Genomic DNA, 5,971 nt, shown 5'->3' on the forward strand with positions numbered 1-5,971 from the left:
CCTTCCCTCCTTCCTTCTTTTTCTTTTTTCTCTTTTCTCTCTTTCTTTTTCTTTCTTTTTCTTTCTTCCCCCCTCCTTCTTTCTTTCTCTCCTCTTTCTTTCTTTCTTTCTTTCTTTCTTTCTTTCTTTCTTCCTTCTTTCTTTCTTTCTTTCTTTCTTTCTTTCTTTCTTTCTTTTTTTTCTCTCTCTGTCTTCTTCTTAATGTTTTATCAATTGCATGCCTCCTGATTATTCACTTCTAGGGCATCATATATGAAGAAGAGAGACCACCTATCATTTCTGTGAATTTAGATGTGGACAAGCCTCAAGTCATGGACACTCTCTCTTTCACCTGCTTACTCTTGTTGACATTCACCATCCACCAAACAGCAACAGTGACTCCTGTCCCTTTCTCCAACAAACCCCAATCAATAAACACTTGTATTCATAGAAAATCTCTCCTTTAGTATTTCCTTGTTTGTGTATTTAACTTTGCAAAGTATTTTTGTATTAATTATGTATGTTTAACATACTGTTTTATTATTTTTGTTACATTACATGTTTATTTCAGTGTAGAAGGAAAATATAATTAGCATATTGTTCTTTATAGTATCATTGAACACTGCAAACAAATACATAATCTAATGAGTTCATTAAGTGTTAAATAACTAGGTACTTATTATTTAAAATTATTTATATTGTGGAGAAAGTGAAAGCTTTTTTTAAAAAAAATTTAAATGGTGTTAGTTTTGGTTATGCTGTGTTATAGTATTTCTGTCCCATTGTGGCTACACTGCTCTCCAACATGAGTCATATGAATCATTAGATCCAATGCCACTCAAAGGATCTGTGACAAGCAGGGCTGCTGAACAGGGACTAAGGTCCACTTCAACCAATGACTCAAAGCACAGAACTTCAGGTTTCCAAACTAAAACTAAAACTTTAGGTACTAAACATTCTGTTTTTTATGCACATCTTTCAACTTGCTACTGAACTCTTATAGTCTCCAAGCCATAGAATTCGGTGTGAGCAGCAGAAAAACCATCACCAGGTAGAAACGCATGCAAGATACATGGTTCCGTAGAGTCCTGAAAGCACAAGTGAGCAGCATGACCATTTGGCGCAGATCCCATGGAACTCACTTCTTCCCTTGCTCCTGTGCCTCAACTCACACTATGAACTCATGCAGAGTTCCCTATGGATTAGTTGACTGAGGAAGAAAAACAATACTCAGGCTTTGTGTATAGATCATTTTTACAATGCAGTGGCGACAACAAATGGTTGACAGCTACAACATTATGGCATCATACAGGGCTGTCCATAAATATGACAGGTGAGGGGAAATCATCCCAGTAGCCAAATTTTGAGCAATAAAATTTGTTGTCCACATTTTCCAGACTAAAAGACAGAAGAGAAACAGCTGTATATTGATTTACGGGCTATGGTTAATGGGTTGGTTGTATGGTCAGAAACATGGAATGAACAGAACAGTCTTTGGGGTTGAAAAGCAGGGTAACAGGTACATTGAAGGATCTTTTGTGATAGGCACAGGCTGTGGAGATGTTTACAAGCCATATGAATGCCTACCAGAGGGCATCTCTGCAGAGGAGGAGGCTTTCAGAACCAGGCAAGCTGTCTGTTCACTGGCTTCCTTCCTCAGCCACACCAGTGCCAGCCTAAAGGGAAAAATGTCTGGTATGAGATGATGCATGGGGTCAACAACATGGAATTCCCCCCATCAACATGGATCTGGCTCCTGTGGCTGTTGCATTCCATTCTGACAGGAGCTCCATCCCCTGGCATGGCCATCTTTCCTTGATGGGCCATCCAAGTACCTTGCTCCAAGCTGACTACGTGAAACCGCTTCTACCATGAAAGGCACAATGATTTGTACTCTCTGGAAAATACACATAGTTTGGGTGTAAATATGGATATGTATTTGCTTTTCTGGTTTTTAATGGTTCTGTCAGCAAAAACATCATTAGATCCAAAGCCTATGGAATATTCAATTCACATCATGGAATTGAATGGAATATCCAATTCACATCATGGAATTGAATGGAATATCCAATTCACATCATGGAATTGAATGGAATATCCAATTCACATGGAATATTCAATTCACATCATGCTGTCTCACCATCACCTCTCCTAATAAAGCAGTGAGTGCCACAGAAGATGCTAATTCCCTGGAAGACTCATTGATGTTGCCACACAGTAAGGGCATGAGGAACTAAATTTAGAACCTAGGGAATCCTCAGGGGTTCATATAAGTAGAAAACTATAGCATCCTAAATGGAAAAACAAGATCACCTTAAAAATAAAGGTTTGGGTAACTTAAAAAATAAAAGCTTGGACCACCCTAACTCACCCAGAAGTAGCTGTAGTACTACCTGAGAACAGAATAAACATGGACTGGAATTACAGTTATCAACTATGTTTCCATTACAGAATCGTGGACTCTAGCAGCTTTGCACATTTCATTTCTAGCTTTTTATAACTTGCGTGTATTTACTAATTTTTCTCCTTCCTCTTTTCCTCTATATTTTATGTAAGAATTGTTCGTTGTTACGAACTTTACAATTTAGTCTTAATTAAGAACTTTACAATTTAGTCTTAAACTTACAGAATGTTCACATGGGATTGTGACTGAACTACCAGAGAAATCAGCATTATCTAAAGGTAGGTACAGTGACTTTTGAGAGTGGAGTCTGCCCTCTCTGTAGGTGAGACCGTCTTCATCTTGATGAGGCATAGTTGCATTTTCTAAGCAGAAGTCTGTAGTTGCTAAAACGGAAAGGGTCTTAAATACAGGGCGTACTTGGATGCTGAGCAGCCCAAGAGGTGGACTTTTCAGTCATTTGTTATTGTCTCTCAGCTACCTATACTATGCGATGCTGGGACTGCAACCCTGAAACCATTTTTCATTCATTCTCACTCATTTCCTGTCAGGTTCTTTGGGTGAAAATATTGGAAGAAGATTGAAAGAGAAAAGTCACTTTCTTCCTGGGCTGATCTCCTCTAAGCATCTGTCACATGCAACAGAGGTCAGCTATGGCTCAAGGCTCTAACTTCCACTGGCATCAACTCTCAAGACAAATTCCACAGCACAGCGCTTGGTGTTTCAAGATCCAACCATATGGCGATTTGCCCTGACATCTAAACCCCAGCAGTCTCTCTGTTGTGCCATTCTGAGGTCTGGGCTTTAGCCTTGTCGGGGTACTCCTCTGAGCTTCAAAGCCAATAATCCCACTTCCTTCTTGTGTTTCCACAACTGTAGACAGATGATGGCTGTTTCCTTCAGTTACTAGTAAATGGATCACCTAAAGCCTGGAGGTGTTAGGTACTTCCAAAATTTACTAATTTTCTGGGTTACCCTTTTTTTGTCTCTTCAGACTCTCAACTTTTATGTAAACAACTATTTGTGTCTTCTATTTGAAACACCTGGGGCATTGTTCCTGCTTTTCGCACTAAATCCTAATGGATTAAGTTCATCGGGGAAATCCACACCTGCTGTGTGTGGAATATTCGGAATCCTCATGCTGCTTGTGCCTGCAATGCACTTTGCATGCCTAGAACTGAAGCCAATCCCTTAGGCGGCAGTGACCGTGACCCACAGAGAAGTGTAACAAGGAGTGTGGCCTCTCCAACGCCATGGCCAATTGTGAGAAGGAAAAACCAATATAACAAAAATATTGGACTTGATGGGCCTGAGTCTGACAGAAAACTACACAACATGTTACTGCACCTCGGTGTTGAAAGGATGGTCTGCAGAAGAAAAAAGGAAGGTTTTGAGTTTGCAGAGTAGATTAATGTACCTGATTTCCCAGGAATTACCTAGAAAGAAAGGAGAGTAAAAGGTGAATTTTAGTCTCCTAGGCTTGATTCTGGATTTCTAAAGTAAATGAAACTCTTCCTAGAGAAAGAGGGGTTCCAATGCAATTAAATGGCTCATACTTTCAGAGAACCATTGTGGGAGCAACCTCGTGGGGTCCCCCAAGAACTGGATATCAATGTTGGACTCTAGAACACAGTTCACAGTGGTGAGCCTCAATCTGCCATTGAGTTAAATAGGACCTGATGAGCTGAGATTCTTGTACCAAGCAATCTTCCTTCCAGAGAAACCTAAGCCTGACCAACCAACGTACAATGATGTTCTGAAATAAACCCCTTTTTAAAAAAGTAGATTCAACCAAATATAGGTAGTTCCTCTCTTCTTTCACTGGGAGAAACTTTCCTGAAATTAGAATAACATGTGTCATATCTTACCCACGAGGACAGCAGAGAAGACAGTTATAGAAATGACAGAATTATACAGGTAAATCGCAGCAGTCAGCCTCTGGGTGTCAAATACAATTGTGGTGTCCATCTTGGAAATGATGGGTGGCAGTGTCAGCAAAACCAGGCATGGCTTCCATCTCAGAAAAATAAAATCCTCAATGGACAATAATCGGTATCAGCAAGTTTTGAGTTCTTGAATACAGAGCATTGAGAATTGCAGGTGAGAACTTCTTAGTGCCTAATTTCTCATAGCCTCGAACCCACAAAAGCTGCCTGGATTATTCTGGGAAGCTTACTCATGACAACTAACACAGGCTACAAGCCCTGACGAGCCAGCCTGAGCCACTGCTGACTGACTGCCTCTTGCATTTGCAACTCATGATTTTGAAATGTTGGCAACCAGAGGTGGCTCTGACGACACACACTTTCTTTTTATTTACATAATTAAATCTCTGAAATAAAGAAGATGGATAAATTTACAGTAGTGGGTACCATGTGACATCCTTCAGCTTTAATTCAGAACCCAAATGCTATCCTGTGCTGACCAATATGCCATCTTCATGGTATGTGTCACCTAATGTTCCAACAGCCAGCATCATGCTGAATGGGCAAAAGCTGGAAGTATTTCCCTTGAAAACCAGCACAAGTCAAAGATACCCTCTCTCACCACTCATATTCAACATAGTATTGGAAGTTCTAGCCAAAGCAATCAGGCAAGAGGAAGAAATAAAGGGAATCCAAATAGGAAGGGAGAAAGTCAAACTGTCCCTGTTTGCAGACTACAAGATTCTACACCTAGAAAACCCCATAGTCTCTTCGCAAAAGCTCCTTGACCTGAAAAACAAGTTCAGCAAAGTTTCAGGATACAGAATCGATGTGGAAAAGTCAATAGCATTTATATACACCAATAAGATGCAAGCTGAGGGCCAAATCACGAATACAATTTCATTCACAATTGCCACGAAAAGAATAAAATACCTAGAAGTACAGCTAAAGAGGGAGGGTCTACAATGAATGGTATAAAACACTGCTCAAAGAAATCAGAGACAATACAAACAAATGGAAAAGCATTCTATACTCATGGATAGGAAAAATCAATTATTAAAATTGACATACCGCCCAAAGCAATTTACAGATTCAATGCTATTCCTATCAAACTACAATGACATTCTTCAACAGACTTAGAAAAAAATAGAATTTATATGGAACTAAAAAAAATCCAAATAGCCAAGTCTATTAGACTAAGCAAAAAGAACACAGCTGGAGGCATCACATTACCCAACTTCAAACTATACTACAAGGTTACAGTAACCAAAAGAGCATGGTTACAATCCATGTTTTGTATGCGATACAAAAACACATATTACACCAACTGAACAGAATAGACAGCCCAGAAATAAGGCCACACAGCTAAAACTATCTGATCTTTGACAAAGTTGACAAAAACAAGCAATGAGGATCAGATTCCTGTTCAATAAATAGTGCTGAAATAACTGACTAGTCATATGTAGAAGATTGAAACTGGACCCCTTTTTTATACCATATGTGAAAATAATTCGAGATGTGTTAAAGACTTAAATGTAAAACCCAAAATTATAAAAACCCCTGAAGGTAACATAGAAAATACAATTCTGGACATACAGTTGGGCAAGATTTCACGATGAAGATGCCAAAAGCAACTGCAACAAAAATAAAATTAACCAATGAGATC

The sequence above is a fragment of the Sapajus apella genome, unplaced genomic scaffold (assembly GCF_009761245.1).
Source record: "Sapajus apella isolate SASKATOON/1434 unplaced genomic scaffold, GSC_monkey_1.0 scaffold11, whole genome shotgun sequence".
In the NCBI taxonomy this organism is placed as follows: domain Eukaryota; kingdom Metazoa; phylum Chordata; class Mammalia; order Primates; family Cebidae; genus Sapajus; species Sapajus apella.